A 19291-nucleotide genomic window follows, 5' to 3' on the forward strand; every position below is an offset into this window, starting at 1 on the left:
TTTCCCACCTCTTTTCTAATGTCATTTTCCTGATGTTTGAATGTTATTTCCCGCTTCTGTTCTAATATTATTTTCCTGATATTTGTATGTTATTTCCCACTTATTTGCTAATGTTATTTTCCTTATGTTTGAATGTTATTTCCCGCCACTTTACTAACGTTATTTCCCTGATGTTTGAATGTTATTTCCCTTTTTTTTCCAATATGATTTTCCTGATGTTTAAATGTTATTTCCCACTTCATTTCTAATATAATTTTCCTTATGTTTTAATATTATTTCCTGCTTCTTTTCAAATGTTATTTTCCTGATGTTTGAATGCTATTACCCGCTTCCTTTATAATATTATTTTCCTGATGTTTGAATGTTATTTCCCTCTTCCTTTCTAATGTTATTTTCCTGATGTTTGAATGATATTTCCCGCTTCTTTTCTAATGTTATTTATCTGATGTTTGAATGTTATTTCCTGCTTCTGTTCTAATGTAATTTTCCTGATGTTTGAATGTTATTTCCCGCTTCTTTTCTAATGTTAATTTCCTGATGTTTAAATTCCCACTTCTTTTCTAATGTTATTTTCTGATGTTTGAATGTCATTTCCCGCTTCTTTTCTAATGTTATTTTCCTTATGTTTGAATGTTATTTCCCGCTTCTTTTCTAATGTTATTTTCCTGATGTTTGAATGTAATTTCCCGCCTCGTTTCTAATGTAATTTAACTGATGTTTGAATGTTATTTCCCGCTTCTTTTCTAATGTTATTTTCCTGATGTTTGAATGATATTTCCCGCTTCTTTTCTAATGTTAATTTCATAATGTTTAAACTTTAATTCCCACTTCTTTTCTAATGTTATTTATCTGATATTTGAATGTAATTTCCTGCTTCTGTTCTAATGTAATTTTCCTGATGTTTGAATGTTATTTCCCGCTTCTTTTCTAATGTTAATTTCCTGATGTTTAAATTCCCACTTCTTTTCTAATGTTATTTTACTGATGTTTGAATGTCATTTCCCGCTTCTTTTCTAATGTTATTTTCCTTATGTTTGAATGTTATTTCCCGCTTCTTTTCTAATGTTATTTTCCTGATGTTTGAATGTAATTTCCCGCCTCGTATCTAATGTTATTTTCCTGATGTTTGTATGTTAATTCCCGCCACTTTACTAACGTTATTTGCCTGATGTTTGAATGTTATTTCCTTTTTTTTTCTAATATGATTTTCCTGATGTTTGAATGTTATTTCCCGCTTCTTTGCTAACGTTATTTTCCTGATGTTTGAATGTTACTTCCCACTTCCTTTCTAATGTAATTTAACTGATGTTTAAATGTTATATCTCTCTTATTTTCTAATGTTATTTTCATGATGTTTGAATGTTATTACGCGCTTCCTTTCTAATGTTATTTCCTCTTGTTTTAATGTTATTTCCCGCTTCTTTTCTAATGTTTTTTCATGATGTTTGAATGTTGTTTCCTGCTTCTTTTCTAATGTAATTTTCCTGATGTTTGAATGTTATCTCCCATTTCTTTTCTAAAGTTATTTTCCTGATGTTTTAATGTTATTTACCACTTCTTTTCTAATGTTATTTATCTGATGTTTGAATGTTATTTCCTGATTCTGTTCTAATGTAATTTTCCTTATGTTTGAATGTTATTTCCCGCTTCTTTTCTAATGTTAATTGCATGATGTTTGAATATTATTTCCTGCTTCTCTTCTAATGCTATTTTCCTGATGTTCGAATGTTATTTCCCATTACTTTTCTAATGTTATTTTTCTGACGTTTCAATGTTATTTCCAACTTCCTTTCTACCGCTATTTTCATTATGTTTGAATGTTATATCCTGCTTCGTTTCTAATGTTATTTTACTGATGTTTGAATGTTATTTCCCACTTCTTTTCTAATGCTATTTTCCTGATGTTTAAATGTTATTTCCCACTTCTTTTCTAATGTTAATTTCCTGATGTTTAAATGTTATTTCCCGCTTCTTTTCTAATGTTAATTTCCTGCTGTTTAAATGGTATTTTCCACCTCTTTTCTAATGTTATTTTGCTGATGTTTGAATGTTATTTCCCGCTTCTGTTCTAATGTTATTTTCCTGATGTTTGAATGTTATTTCCCGCTTCTTTTCTAATGTTAATTTCATGATGTTTGTATATTATTTCCTGCTTCTCTTCTAATGCTATTTACTTGATGTTTAAATGTTATTTCCCATTTATTTTCTAATGCTATTTTTCTGATGTTTCAATGTTATTTACCGCTTATTTTCCAATGTTATTCTCCTGATGTTTAAATGTTATTTCCTTCTTCGTTTCTAATGTTAGATTCCTTATATTTGAATGTTATTTCCCGCTTCTTTTCTAATGTTATTTTCCTGATGTTTGAATTTGATTTCCTTCTCCTTTTCTAATGTTATTTTAGTGATGTTTGAATGATATTTCCCACTTCTTTTCTATTGTTATTTTCCTGATGTTTGAATGTTATTTACCGCTTATTTTCCAATGTTATTCTCCTGATGTTTAAATGTTATTTCCTTCTTCGTTTCTAATGTTAATTTCGTGATTTTTGAATGTTATTTCCCACTTCTTTTCTAATGTTAATTTCCAGATGTTTGAATGTTATTTCACGATTGATTTCGAATGTTAATTTCATGATGTTTGAATGTTACTTCGCACTTCTTTTCTAGTGCTATTTTCCTGATGTTTGAATGTTATTTCCAACTTATTTTTAATGTTATTTTACTGATGTTTGAATGTTACTTCCCACTTCTTTTCTAATGCTATTTTCCTGATGTTTGAATGTTATTTCCAACTTCTTTTCTAATGTTATTTTCCTGATGTTTGAATGTTATTTCCCGCCCTTTTCCAATATTATTATACTGATGTTTGATTATTTCCCGCTTCTTTTCTAATGATATTTCTCTGATGTGTGTATCTTATTTCCCACTTCTTTTCTAATGTTATTTTCCTGATGTTTAAATATTATTTCCCACTTCTTTTCTAATGTTAATTTCCTGATGTTTAAATGTTATTTCCCACTTCTTTTCTAATGTTATTTTCCTGATGTTTGAATGTTATTTCCCGCTTCTTTTCTAATGTTATTTTCCTGATGTTTGAATGATATTTGCCGCTTCTTTTCTAATGTTAATTTCATAATGTTTAAACGTTAATTCCCACTTCTTTTCTAATGTTATTTATCTGATATTTGAATGTTATTTCCCGCTTCTTTTCTAATGTTATTTTCCTGATGTTTGAATATAATTTCCCGCCTCTTTTCTAATGTCATTTTCCTGATGTTTGAATGTTATTTCCCGCTTCTGTTCTAATATTATTTTCCTGATATTTGTATGTTATTTCCCACTTATTTGCTAATGTTATTTTCCTTATGTTTGAATGTTATTTCCCGCCACTTTACTAACGTTATTTCCCTGATGTTTGAATGTTATTTCCCTTTTTTTTCCAATATGATTTTCCTGATGTTTAAATGTTATTTCCCACTTCATTTCTAATATAATTTTCCTTATGTTTTAATATTATTTCCTGCTTCTTTTCAAATGTTATTTTCCTGATGTTTGAATGCTATTACCCGCTTCCTTTATAATATTATTTTCCTGATGTTTGAATGTTATTTCCCTCTTCCTTTCTAATGTTATTTTCCTGATGTTTGAATGATATTTCCCGCTTCTTTTCTAATGTTAATTTCATAATGTTTAAACGTTAATTCCCACTTCTTTTCTAATGTTATTTATCTGATGTTTGAATGTTATTTCCTGCTTCTGTTCTAATGTAATTTTCCTGATGTTTGAATGTTATTTCCCGCTTCTTTTCTAATGTTAATTTCCTGATGTTTAAATTCCCACTTCTTTTCTAATGTTATTTTCTGATGTTTGAATGTCATTTCCCGCTTCTTTTCTAATGTTATTTTCCTTATGTTTGAATGTTATTTCCCGCTTCTTTTCTAATGTTATTTTCCTGATGTTTGAATGTAATTTCCCGCCTCGTATCTAATGTTATTTTCCTGATGTTTGTATGTTAATTCCCGCCACTTTACTAACGTTATTTGCCTGATGTTTGAATGTTATTTCCCTTTTTTTTTCTAATATGATTTTCCTGATGTTTGAATGTTATTTCCCGCTTCTTTTCTAATGTAATTTTCCTGATGTTTGAATGTTATTTCCCGCTTCTTTCTAATGTTATTTTCCTGATGTTTGAATGTTACTTCCCACTTCCTTTCTAATGTAATTTTCCTGATGTTTAAATGTTATTTCCTGCTTCTTTTCTAATGTAATTTAACTGATGTTTGAATGTTATTTCCCGCTTCTTTTCTAATGTTATTTTCCTGATGTTTGAATGATATTTCCCGCTTCTTTTCTAATGTTAATTTCATAATGTTTAAACGTTAATTCCCACTTCTTTTCTAATGTTATTTATCTGATATTTGAATGTAATTTCCTGCTTCTGTTCTAATGTAATTTTCCTGATGTTTGAATGTTATTTCCCGCTTCTTTTCTAATGTTAATTTCCTGATGTTTAAATTCCCACTTCTTTTCTAATGTTATTTTACTGATGTTTGAATGTCATTTCCCGCTTCTTTTCTAATGTTATTTTCCTTATGTTTGAATGTTATTTCCCGCTTCTTTTCTAATGTTATTTTCCTGATGTTTGAATGTAATTTCCCGCCTCGTATCTAATGTTATTTTCCTGATGTTTGTATGTTAATTCCCGCCACTTTACTAACGTTATTTGCCTGATGTTTGAATGTTATTTCCTTTTTTTTTCTAATATGATTTTCCTGATGTTTGAATGTTATTTCCCGCTTCTTTGCTAACGTTATTTTCCTGATGTTTGAATGTTACTTCCCACTTCCTTTCTAACGTAATTTTCCTGATGTTTAAATGTTATTTCCTGCTTCTTTTCTAATGTAATTTTACTGATATTTAAATGTTATTTCTCTCTTATTTTCTAATGTTATTTTCATGATGTTTGAATGTTATTACGCGCTTTCTTTCTAATGTTATTTCCTCTTGTTTTAATGTTATTTCCCGCTTCTTTTCTAATGTTTTTTCATGATGTTTCAATGTTGTTTCCTTCTTCTTTTCTAATGTAATTTTCCTGATGTTTGAATGTTATCTCCCATTTCTTTTCTAAAGTTATTTTCCTGATGTTTTAATGTTATTTACCACTTCTTTTCTAATGTTATTTATCTGATGTTTGAATGTTATTTCCCGCTTCTGTTCTAATGTAATTTTCCTGATGTTTGAATGTTATTTCTCGCTTCTTTTCTAATGTTAATTGCATGATGTTTGAATATTATTTCCTGCTTCTCTTCTAATGCTATTTTCCTGATGTTTGAATGTTATTTCCCATTACTTTTCTAATGTTATTTTTCTGACGTTTCAATGTTATTTCCAACTTCCTTTCTACTGTTATTTTCATTATGTTTGAATGTTATATCCTGCTTCGTTTCTAATGTTATTTTACTGATGTTTGAATGTTACTTCCAACTTCTTTTCTAATGCTATTTCCCTGATGTTTAAATGTTATTTCCCGCTTCTTTTCTAATGTTATTTTCCTGATGTTTAAATGTTAATTCCCGCTTCTTTTCTAATGTTAATTTCTTGATGTTTAAATGGTATTTTCCACTTCTTTTCTAATGTTATTTTCCTGATGTTTTAATGTTAATTCCCGCTACTTTTCTAATGTTAATTTCCAGATGTTTAAATGGTATTTCCCACTTCTTTTCTAATGTTATTTTCCTGATGTTTGAATATTATTTCCCACTTCTGTTCTAATGTTATTTTCCTTATGTTTGAATATTATTTCCCGCTTCTTTTCTAATGTTATTTTCCTGATGTTTGTATGTTATTTCCCACTTATTTGCTAATATTATTTTCCTTACGTTTGAATGTTATTTCCCGCCACTTTACTAACTTTATTTCCCTGATGTTTGAATGTTATTTCCCTTTTTTTTCTAATATGATTTTCCTGATGTTTGAATGTTACTTCCCACTTCTTTTCTAATGTAATTTTCCTGATGTTTAAATGTTATTTCCTGCTTCTTTTGTAATGTAATTTTACTGATGTTTGAATGTTATTTCTCTCTTATTTTCTAATGTCATTTTCATGATGTTTGAATGTTATTACGCGCTTCCTTTCTAATGTTATTTCCTCATGTTTTAATGTTATTTCCCGCTTTTTTTCTAATGTTTTTTTCATGATGTTTGAATGTTATTTCCTGCTTCTTTTTTAATGTAATTTTCCTGATGTTTGAATGTTATTTCCCACTTCCTTTCTAATGCTATTTTGCTGACGTTTCAATGTTATTTCCAACTTCCTTTCTACTGTTAGTTTCATTATGTTTGAATGTTATATCCTGCTTCGTTTCTAAAGTTATTTTACTGATGTTTGAATGTTAACTTCCAACTTCTTTTCTAATTCTATTTTCCTGATGTTTAAATGTTATTTCCCGCTTCTTTTCTAATGTTGTTTTCCTGATGTTAAATGTTAATTCCCGCTTCTATTCTAATGTTAATATCCTTATGTTTAAATGGTATTTTCCACTTCTTTTCTAATGTTATTTTCCTGATGTTTGAATGTTATTTCCAACTTCTTTTCTAATGTTATTTTCCTGATGTTTGAATGTTGTTTCCCGCTTCTTTTCTAATGTTATTTTACTGATGTTTGAATGTTATTTCCCGCTTCTGTTCTAATGTTATTTTCCTTATGTTTGAATGTTGTTTCCCGCTTCTTTTCTAATGTTATTTTCCTGATGTTTGAATGTAATTTCCCGCCTCTTTTCTAATGTTATTTTCCTGATTTTGATTATTTCCCGCTTCTTTTCCAATACTATTGTCCTGATGTTTGTATGTTATTTCCCGCCACTTTACTAACGTTATTTGCCTGATGTTTGAATGTTATTTCCCTTTTTTTTTCTAATATGATTTTCATGATGTTTGAATGTTGTTTCCTGCTTCTTTTCTAATGTAATTTTCCTGATGTTTGAATGTTATCTCCCATTTATTTTCTAAAGTTATTCTCCTTATGTTTTAATGTTATTTAACACTTCTTTTCTAATGTTATTTATCTGATGTTTGAATGTCATTTCCCACTTCTGTTCTAATGTAATTTTCCTGATGTTTGAATGTTATTTCCCGCTTCTTTTCTAATGTTAATTGCATGATGTTTGAATATTATTTCCTGCTTCTCTTCTAATGCTATTTTCCTGATGTTTGAATGTTATTTCCCACTACTTTTCTAATGCTATTTTTCTGATGTTTCAATGTTATTTCCAACTTCCTTTCTACCGTTATTTTCATTATGTTTGAATGTTATATCCTGCTTCGTTTCTAATGTTATTTTACTGATGTTTGAATGTTATTTCCCACTTCTTTTCTAATGCTATTTTCCTGATGTTTAAATGTTATTTCCCGCTTCTTTTCTAATGTTAATTTCCTGATGTTTAAATGTTATTTCCCGCTTCTTTTCTAATGTTATATTCCTGATGTTTAAATGGTATTTTCCACCTCTTTTCTAATGTTATTTTGCTGATGTTTGAATGTTATTTCCCGCTTCTGTTCTAATGTTATTTTCCATATATTTGAATGTTATTTCCCGCTTCTTTTCAAATGTTATTTTCCTGATGTTTGAATATAATTTCCCACCTCTTTTCTAATGTCATTTTCCTGATGTTTGAATGTTATTTCCCGCTTCTGTTCTAATATTATTTTCCTGATATTTGTATGTTATTTCCCACTTATTTGCTAATGTTATTTTCCTTATGTTTGAATGTTATTTCCCGCCACTTTACTAACGTTATTTCCCTGATGTTTGAATGTTATTTCCCTTTTTTTTCCAATATGATTTTCCTGATGTTTAAATGTTATTTCCCACTTCATTTCTAATATAATTTTCCTTATGTTTTAATATTATTTCCTGCTTCTTTTCAAATGTTATTTTCCTGATGTTTGAATGCTATTACCCGCTTCCTTTATAATATTATTTTCCTGATGTTTGAATGTTATTTCCCTCTTCCTTTCTAATGTTATTTTCCTGATGTTTGAATGATATTTCCCGCTTCTTTTCTAATGTTATTTATCTGATGTTTGAATGTTATTTCCTGCTTCTGTTCTAATGTAATTTTCCTGATGTTTGAATGTTATTTCCCGCTTCTTTTCTAATGTTAATTTCCTGATGTTTAAATTCCCACTTCTTTTCTAATGTTATTTTCTGATGTTTGAATGTCATTTCCCGCTTCTTTTCTAATGTTATTTTCCTTATGTTTGAATGTTATTTCCCGCTTCTTTTCTAATGTTATTTTCCTGATGTTTGAATGTAATTTCCCGCCTCGTTTCTAATGTAATTTAACTGATGTTTGAATGTTATTTCCCGCTTCTTTTCTAATGTTATTTTCCTGATGTTTGAATGATATTTCCCGCTTCTTTTCTAATGTTAATTTCATAATGTTTAAACGTTAATTCCCACTTCTTTTCTAATGTTATTTATCTGATATTTGAATGTAATTTCCTGCTTCTGTTCTAATGTAATTTTCCTGATGTTTGAATGTTATTTCCCGCTTCTTTTCTAATGTTAATTTCCTGATGTTTAAATTCCCACTTCTTTTCTAATGTTATTTTACTGATGTTTGAATGTCATTTCCCGCTTCTTTTCTAATGTTATTTTCCTTATGTTTGAATGTTATTTCCCGCTTCTTTTCTAATGTTATTTTCCTGATGTTTGAATGTAATTTCCCGCCTCGTATCTAATGTTATTTTCCTGATGTTTGTATGTTAATTCCCGCCACTTTACTAACGTTATTTGCCTGATGTTTGAATGTTATTTCCTTTTTTTTTCTAATATGATTTTCCTGATGTTTGAATGTTATTTCCCGCTTCTTTGCTAACGTTATTTTCCTGATGTTTGAATGTTACTTCCCACTTCCTTTCTAATGTAATTTAACTGATGTTTAAATGTTATATCTCTCTTATTTTCTAATGTTATTTTCATGATGTTTGAATGTTATTACGCGCTTCCTTTCTAATGTTATTTCCTCTTGTTTTAATGTTATTTCCCGCTTCTTTTCTAATGTTTTTTCATGATGTTTGAATGTTGTTTCCTGCTTCTTTTCTAATGTAATTTTCCTGATGTTTGAATGTTATCTCCCATTTCTTTTCTAAAGTTATTTTCCTGATGTTTTAATGTTATTTACCACTTCTTTTCTAATGTTATTTATCTGATGTTTGAATGTTATTTCCTGATTCTGTTCTAATGTAATTTTCCTTATGTTTGAATGTTATTTCCCGCTTCTTTTCTAATGTTAATTGCATGATGTTTGAATATTATTTCCTGCTTCTCTTCTAATGCTATTTTCCTGATGTTCGAATGTTATTTCCCATTACTTTTCTAATGTTATTTTTCTGACGTTTCAATGTTATTTCCAACTTCCTTTCTACCGCTATTTTCATTATGTTTGAATGTTATATCCTGCTTCGTTTCTAATGTTATTTTACTGATGTTTGAATGTTATTTCCCACTTCTTTTCTAATGCTATTTTCCTGATGTTTAAATGTTATTTCCCACTTCTTTTCTAATGTTAATTTCCTGATGTTTAAATGTTATTTCCCGCTTCTTTTCTAATGTTAATTTCCTGATGTTTAAATGGTATTTTCCACCTCTTTTCTAATGTTATTTTGCTGATGTTTGAATGTTATTTCCCGCTTCTGTTCTAATGTTATTTTCCATATATTTGAATGTTATTTCCCGCCACTTTACTAACGTTATTTCCCTGATGTTTGAATGTTATTTCCCTTTTTTTTCTAATATGATTTTCCTGATGTTTGAATGTTACTTCCCACTTCTTTTCTAATGTAATTTTCCTGATGTTTAAATGTTATTTCCTGCTTCTTTTGTAATGTAATTTTACTGATGTTTGAATGTTATTTCTCTCTTATTTTCTAATGTTATTTTCATGATGTTTGAATGTTATTACGCGCTTCCTTTCTAATGTTATTTCCTCATGTTTTATTGTTATTTCCCGCTTTTTTTCTAATGTTTTTTTCATGATGTTTGAATGTTATTTCCTGCTTCTTTTTTAATGTAATTTTCCTGATGTTTGAATGTTATTTCCCACTTCCTCTCTAATGCTATTTTGCTGACGTTTCAATGTTATTTCCAACTTCCTTTCTACTGTTATTTTCATTATGTTTGAATGTTATATCCTGCTTCGTTTCTAAAGTTATTTTACTGATGTTTGAATGTTACTTCCAACTTCTTTTCTAATGCTATTTTCCTGATGTTTAAATGTTATTTCCCGCTTCTTTTCTAATGTTATTTTCCTGATGTTAAATGTTAATTCCCGCTTCTATTCTAATGTTAATTTCCTGATGTTTAAATGGTATTTTCCACTTCTTTTCTAATGTTATTTTCCTGATGTATGAATGTTATTTCCAACTTCTTTTCTAATGTTATTTTCCTGATGTTTGAATGCTATTTCCCGCCTTTTTCCAATATTATTATACTGATGTTTGATTATTTCCTGCTTCTTTTCTAATGATATTTCTCTGATGTGTGTATCTTATTTCCCACTTCTTTTCTAATGTTATTTTCCTGATGTTTAAATATTATTTCCCACTTCTTTTCTAATGTTAATTTCCTGATGTTTAAATGTTATTTCCCACTTCTTTTTTAATGTTATTTTCCTGATGTTTGAATGTTATTTCCCGCTTCTTTTCTAATGTTATTTTCCTGATGTTTGAATGTTATTTCCCGCTTCTTTTCTAATGTTAATTTCATAATGTTTAAACGTTAATTCCCACTTCTTTTCTAATGTTATTTATTTGATGTTTAAATGTTATTTCCTGTTTCTGTTCTAATGTAATTTTCCTGATGTTTGAATGTTATTTCCCGCTTCTTTTCTAATGTTAATTTCCTGATGTTTAAATGGTATTTCCCACTTCTTTTCTAATTTTATTTTACTGATGTTTGAATGTTATTACCCGCTTCTTTTCTAATGTTATTTTCCTTATGTTTGAATGTTATTTCCCGCTTCTTTTCTAATGTTATTTGCCTGATGTTTGAATGTTATTTCCCTTTTTTTTCTAATATGATTTTCCTGATGTTTGAATGTTATTTCCCACTTCTTTTCTAATGTTATTTTCCTGATATTTGAATGTTGTTTCCCGCTTCTTTTCTAATGTTATTTTCCTGATGTTTGAATGATATTTCCCACTTCTTTTCTAAGGTAATTTTCCTTTTTCTGAATGTTATTTCAAACTTCCTTTCTACTGTTATTTTCCTGTTGTTTGAATGTTATTTCCCGCTTCTTTTCTAATGTTTTGTCATGATGTATGAATGTTGTTTCCTGCTTCTTTTCTAATGTAATTTTCCTGATGTTTGAACGTTATCTCCCATTTCTTTTCTAAAGTTATTTTCCTGATGTTTTAATGTTATTTACCACTACTTTTCTAATGTTATTTATCTGATGTTTGAATGTTATTTCTCTCTTATTTTCTAATGTTATTTTCATGATGTTTGAATGTTATTAGGCGCTTCCTTTCTAATGTTATTTTTTCTTGTTTTAATGTTATTTCCCGCTTCTTTTCTAATGTTTTTTCATGATGTTTGAATGTTGTTTCCTGCTTCTTTTCTAATGTAATTTTCCTGATGTATGAATGTTATCTCCCATTTCTTTTCTAAAGTTATTTTCCTGATGTTTTAATGTTATTTACCACTTCTTTTCTAATGTTATTAACTGATGTTTGAATGTTATTTCCCGCTTCTGTTCTAATGTAATTTTCCTGATGTTTGAATATTATTTCCCACTTCTTTTCTAATGTTAATTGCATGATGTTTGAATATTATTTCCTGCTTCTCTTCTAATGCTATTTTCCTGATGTTTGAATGTTATTTCCCATTACTTTTCTAATGTTATTTTTCTGACGTTTCAATGTTATTTCCAACTTCCTTTCTACTGTTATTTTCATTATGTTTGAATGTTATATCCTGCTTCGTTTCTAATGTTATTTTACTGATGTTTGAATGTTACTTCCAACTTCTTTTCTAATGCTATTTCCCTGATGTTTAAATGTTATTTCCCGCTTCTTTTCTAATGTTATTTTCCTGATGTTTAAATGTTAATTCCCGCTTCTTTTCTAATGTTAATTTCCTGATGTTTAAATGGTATTTTCCACTTCTTTTCTAATGTTATTTTCCTGATGTTATAATGTTAATTCCCGCTTCTTTTCTAATGTTAATTTCCAGATGTTTAAATGGTATTTCCCACTTCTTTTCTAATGTTATTTTCCTGATGTTTGAATATTATTTCCCACTTCTGTTCTAATGTTATTTTCCTTATGTTTGAAGATTATTTCCCGCTTCTTTTCTAATGTTATTTTCCTGATGTTTGTATGTTATTTCCCACTTATTTGCTAATATTATTTTCCTTATGCTTGAATGTTATTTCCCGCCACTTTACTAACTTTATTTCCCTGATGTTTGAATGTTATTTCCTTTTTTTTTCTAATATGATTTTCCTGATGTTTGAATGTTACTTCCCACTTCTTTTCTAATGTAATTTTCCTGATGTTTAAATGTTATTTCCTGCTTCTTTTGTAATGTAATTTTACTGATGTTTGAATTTTATTTCTCTCTTATTTTCTAATGTTATTTTCATGATGTTTGAATGTTATTACGCGCTTCCTTTCTAATGTTATTTCCTCATGTTTTAATGTTATTTCCCGCTTTTTTTCTAATGTTTTTTTCATGATGTTTGAATGTTATTTCCTGCTTCTTTTTTAATGTAATTTTCCTGATGTTTGAATGTTATTTCCCACTTCCTTTCTAATGCTATTTTGCTGACGTTTCAATGTTATTTCCAACTTCCTTTCTACTGTTATTTTCATTATGTTTGAATGTTATATCCTGCTTCATTTCTAAAGTTATTTTACTGATGTTTGAATGTTACTTCCAACTTATTTTTAATGTTATTTTACTGATGTTTGAATGTTACTTCCCACTTCTTTTCTAATGCTATTTTCCTGATGTTTGAATGTTATTTCCAACTTCTTTTCTAATGTTATTTTCCTGATGTTTGAATGTTATTTCCCGCCCTTTTCCAATATTATTATACTGATGTTTGATTATTTCCCGCTTCTTTTCTAATGATATTTCTCTGATGTGTGTATCTTATTTCCCACTTCTTTTCTAATGTTATTTTCCTGATGTTTAAATATTATTTCCCACTTCTTTTCTAATGTTAATTTCCTGATGTTTAAATGTTATTTCCCACTTCTTTTCTAATGTTATTTTCCTGATGTTTGAATGTTATTTCCCGCTTCTTTTCTAATGTTATTTTCCTGATGTTTGAATGATATTTGCCGCTTCTTTTCTAATGTTAATTTCATAATGTTTAAACGTTAATTCCCACTTCTTTTCTAATGTTATTTATCTGATATTTGAATGTTATTTCCCGCTTCTTTTCTAATGTTATTTTCCTGATGTTTGAATATAATTTCCCGCCTCTTTTCTAATGTCATTTTCCTGATGTTTGAATGTTATTTCCCGCTTCTGTTCTAATATTATTTTCCTGATATTTGTATGTTATTTCCCACTTATTTGCTAATGTTATTTTCCTTATGTTTGAATGTTATTTCCCGCCACTTTACTAACGTTATTTCCCTGATGTTTGAATGTTATTTCCCTTTTTTTTCCAATATGATTTTCCTGATGTTTAAATGTTATTTCCCACTTCATTTCTAATATAATTTTCCTTATGTTTTAATATTATTTCCTGCTTCTTTTCAAATGTTATTTTCCTGATGTTTGAATGCTATTACCCGCTTCCTTTATAATATTATTTTCCTGATGTTTGAATGTTATTTCCCTCTTCCTTTCTAATGTTATTTTCCTGATGTTTGAATGATATTTCCCGCTTCTTTTCTAATGTTAATTTCATAATGTTTAAACGTTAATTCCCACTTCTTTTCTAATGTTATTTATCTGATGTTTGAATGTTATTTCCTGCTTCTGTTCTAATGTAATTTTCCTGATGTTTGAATGTTATTTCCCGCTTCTTTTCTAATGTTAATTTCCTGATGTTTAAATTCCCACTTCTTTTCTAATGTTATTTTCTGATGTTTGAATGTCATTTCCCGCTTCTTTTCTAATGTTATTTTCCTTATGTTTGAATGTTATTTCCCGCTTCTTTTCTAATGTTATTTTCCTGATGTTTGAATGTAATTTCCCGCCTCGTATCTAATGTTATTTTCCTGATGTTTGTATGTTAATTCCCGCCACTTTACTAACGTTATTTGCCTGATGTTTGAATGTTATTTCCCTTTTTTTTTCTAATATGATTTTCCTGATGTTTGAATGTTATTTCCCGCTTCTTTTCTAATGTAATTTTCCTGATGTTTGAATGTTATTTCCCGCTTCTTTCTAATGTTATTTTCCTGATGTTTGAATGTTACTTCCCACTTCCTTTCTAATGTAATTTTCCTGATGTTTAAATGTTATTTCCTGCTTCTTTTCTAATGTAATTTAACTGATGTTTGAATGTTATTTCCCGCTTCTTTTCTAATGTTATTTTCCTGATGTTTGAATGATATTTCCCGCTTCTTTTCTAATGTTAATTTCATAATGTTTAAACGTTAATTCCCACTTCTTTTCTAATGTTATTTATCTGATATTTGAATGTAATTTCCTGCTTCTGTTCTAATGTAATTTTCCTGATGTTTGAATGTTATTTCCCGCTTCTTTTCTAACGTTAATTTCCTGATGTTTAAATTCCCACTTCTTTTCTAATGTTATTTTACTGATGTTTGAATGTCATTTCCCGCTTCTTTTCTAATGTTATTTTCCTTATGTTTGAATGTTATTTCCCGCTTCTTTTCTAATGTTATTTTCCTGATGTTTGAATGTAATTTCCCGCCTCGTATCTAATGTTATTTTCCTGATGTTTGTATGTTAATTCCCGCCACTTTACTAACGTTATTTGCCTGATGTTTGAATGTTATTTCCTTTTTTTTTCTAATATGATTTTCCTGATGTTTGAATGTTATTTCCCGCTTCTTTGCTAACGTTATTTTCCTGATGTTTGAATGTTACTTCCCACTTCCTTTCTAACGTAATTTTCCTGATGTTTAAATGTTATTTCCTGCTTCTTTTCTAATGTAATTTTACTGATATTTAAATGTTATTTCTCTCTTATTTTCTAATGTTATTTTCATGATGTTTGAATGTTATTACGCGCTTTCTTTCTAATGTTATTTCCTCTTGTTTTAATGTTATTTCCCGCTTCTTTTCTAATGTTTTTTCATGATGTTTCAATGTTGTTTCCTTCTTCTTTTCTAATGTAATTTTCCTGATGTTTGAATGTTATCTCCCATTTCTTTTCTAAAGTTATTTTCCTGATGTTTTAATGTTATTTACCACTTCTTTTCTAATGTTATTTATCTGATGTTTGAATGTTATTTCCCGCTTCTGTTCTAATGTAATTTTCCTGATGTTTGAATGTTATTTCTCGCTTCTTTTCTAATGTTAATTGCATGATGTTTGAATATTATTTCCTGCTTCTCTTCTAATGCTATTTTCCCGATGTTTGAATGTTATTTCCCATTACTTTTCTAATGTTATTTTTCTGACGTTTCAATGTTATTTCCAACTTCCTTTCTACTGTTATTTTCATTATGTTTGAATGTTATATCCTGCTTCGTTTCTAATGTTATTTTACTGATGTTTGAATGTTACTTCCAACTTCTTTTCTAATGCTATTTCCCTGATGTTTAAATGTTATTTCCCGCTTCTTTTCTAATGTTATTTTCCTGATGTTTAAATGTTAATTCCCGCTTCTTTTCTAATGTTAATTTCTTGATGTTTAAATGGTATTTTCCACTTCTTTTCTAATGTTATTTTCCTGATGTTTTAATGTTAATTCCCGCTACTTTTCTAATGTTAATTTCCAGATGTTTAAATGGTATTTCCCACTTCTTTTCTAATGTTATTTTCCTGATGTTTGAATATTATTTCCCACTTCTGTTCTAATGTTATTTTCCTTATGTTTGAATATTATTTCCCGCTTCTTTTCTAATGTTATTTTCCTGATGTTTGTATGTTATTTCCCACTTATTTGCTAATATTATTTTCCTTACGTTTGAATGTTATTTCCCGCCACTTTACTAACTTTATTTCCCTGATGTTTGAATGTTATTTCCCTTTTTTTTCTAATATGATTTTCCTGATGTTTGAATGTTACTTCCCACTTCTTTTCTAATGTAATTTTCCTGATGTTTAAATGTTATTTCCTGCTTCTTTTGTAATGTAATTTTACTGATGTTTGAATGTTATTTCTCTCTTATTTTCTAATGTCATTTTCATGATGTTTGAATGTTATTACGCGCTTCCTTTCTAATGTTATTTCCTCATGTTTTAATGTTATTTCCCGCTTTTTTTCTAATGTTTTTTTCATGATGTTTGAATGTTATTTCCTGCTTCTTTTTTAATGTAATTTTCCTGATGTTTGAATGTTATTTCCCACTTCCTTTCTAATGCTATTTTGCTGACGTTTCAATGTTATTTCCAACTTCCTTTCTACTGTTAGTTTCATTATGTTTGAATGTTATATCCTGCTTCGTTTCTAAAGTTATTTTACTGATGTTTGAATGTTAACTTCCAACTTCTTTTCTAATTCTATTTTCCTGATGTTTAAATGTTATTTCCCGCTTCTTTTCTAATGTTGTTTTCCTGATGTTAAATGTTAATTCCCGCTTCTATTCTAATGTTAATATCCTTATGTTTAAATGGTATTTTCCACTTCTTTTCTAATGTTATTTTCCTGATGTTTGAATGTTATTTCCAACTTCTTTTCTAATGTTATTTTCCTGATGTTTAAATGGTATTTCCCACTTCTTTTCTAATGTTATTTTACTGATGTTTGAATGTTATTTCCCGCTTCTGTTCTAATGTTATTTTCCTTATGTTTGAATGTTGTTTCCCGCTTCTTTTCTAATGTTATTTTCCTGATGTTTGAATGTAATTTCCCGCCTCTTTTCTAATGTTATTTTCCTGATTTTGATTATTTCCCGCTTCTTTTCCAATACTATTGTCCTGATGTTTGTATGTTATTTCCCGCCACTTTACTAACGTTATTTGCCTGATGTTTGAATGTTATTTCCCTTTTTTTTTCTAATATGATTTTCATGATGTTTGAATGTTGTTTCCTGCTTCTTTTCTAATGTAATTTTCCTGATGTTTGAATGTTATCTCCCATTTCTTTTCTAAAGTTATTCTCCTTATGTTTTAATGTTATTTAACACTTCTTTTCTAATGTTATTTATCTGATGTTTGAATGTCATTTCCCACTTCTGTTCTAATGTAATTTTCCTGATGTTTGAATGTTATTTCCCGCTTCTTTTCTAATGTTAATTGCATGATGTTTGAATATTATTTCCTGCTTCTCTTCTAATGCTATTTTCCTGATGTTTGAATGTTATTTCCCACTACTTTTCTAATGCTATTTTTCTGATGTTTCAATGTTATTTCCAACTTCCTTTCTACCGTTATTTTCATTATGTTTGAATGTTATATCCTGCTTCGTTTCTAATGTTATTTTACTGATGTTTGAATGTTATTTCCCACTTCTTTTCTAATGCTATTTTCCTGATGTTTAAATGTTATTTCCCGCTTCTTTTCTAATGTTAATTTCCTGATGTTTAAATGTTATTTCCCGCTTCTTTTCTAATGTTAATTTCCTGATGTTTAAATGGTATTTTCCACCTCTTTTCTAATGTTATTTTGCTGATGTTTGAATGTTATTTCCCGCTTCTGTTCTAATGTTATTTTCCATATATTTGAATGTTATTTCCCGCTTCTTTTCTAATGTTATTTTCCTGATGTTTGAATATAATTTCCCACCTCTTTTCTAATGTCATTTTCCTGATGTTTGAATGTTATTTCCCGCTTCTGTTCTAATATTATTTTCCTGATATTTGTATGTTATTTCCCACTTATTTGCTAATGTTATTTTCCTTATGTTTGAATGTTATTTCCCGCCACTTTACTAACGTTATTTCCCTGATGTTTGAATGTTATTTCCCTTTTTTTTCCAATATGATTTTCCTGATGTTTAAATGTTATTTCCCACTTCATTTCTAATATAATTTTCCTTATGTTTTAATATTATTTCCTGCTTCTTTTCAAATGTTATTTTCCTGATGTTTGAATGCTATTACCCGCTTCCTTTATAATATTATTTTCCTGATGTTTGAATGTTATTTCCCTCTTCCTTTCTAATGTTATTTTCCTGATGTTTGAATGATATTTCCCGCTTCTTTTCTAATGTTAATTTCATAATGTTTAAACGTTAATTCCCACTTCTTTTCTAATGTTATTTATCTGATGTTTGAATGTTATTTCCTGCTTCTGTTCTAATGTAATTTTCCTGATGTTTGAATGTTATTTCCCGCTTCTTTTCTAATGTTAATTTCCTGATGTTTAAATTCCCACTTCTTTTCTAATGTTATTTTCTGATGTTTGAATGTCATTTCCCGCTTCTTTTCTAATGTTATTTTCCTTATGTTTGAATGTTATTTCCCGCTTCTTTTCTAATGTTATTTTCCTGATGTTTGAATGTAATTTCCCGCCTCGTATCTAATGTTATTTTCCTGATGTTTGTATGTTAATTCCCGCCACTTTACTAACGTTATTTGCCTGATGTTTGAATGTTATTTCCCTTTTTTTTTCTAATATGATTTTCCTGATGTTTGAATGTTATTTCCCGCTTCTTTTCTAATGTAATTTTCCTGATGTTTGAATGTTATTTCCCGCTTCTTTCTAATGTTATTTTCCTGATGTTTGAATGTTACTTCCCACTTCCTTTCTAATGTAATTTTCCTGATGTTTAAATGTTATTTCCTGCTTCTTTTCTAATGTAATTTAACTGATGTTTGAATGTTATTTCCCGCTTCTTTTCTAATGTTATTTTCCTGATGTTTGAATGATATTTCCCGCTTCTTTTCTAATGTTAATTTCATAATGTTTAAACGTTAATTCCCACTTCTTTTCTAATGTTATTTATCTGATATTTGAATGTAATTTCCTGCTTCTGTTCTAATGTAATTTTCCTGATGTTTGAATGTTATTTCCCGCTTCTTTTCTAATGTTAATTTCCTGATGTTTAAATTCCCACTTCTTTTCTAATGTTATTTTACTGATGTTTGAATGTCATTTCCCGCTTCTTTTCTAATGTTATTTTCCTTATGTTTGAATGTTATTTCCCGCTTCTTTTCTAATGTTATTTTCCTGATGTTTGAATGTAAT

The sequence above is a fragment of the Narcine bancroftii genome, assembly GCF_036971445.1.
Source record: "Narcine bancroftii isolate sNarBan1 chromosome 12 unlocalized genomic scaffold, sNarBan1.hap1 SUPER_12_unloc_2, whole genome shotgun sequence".
In the NCBI taxonomy this organism is placed as follows: Eukaryota; Metazoa; Chordata; class Chondrichthyes; order Torpediniformes; family Narcinidae; genus Narcine; species Narcine bancroftii.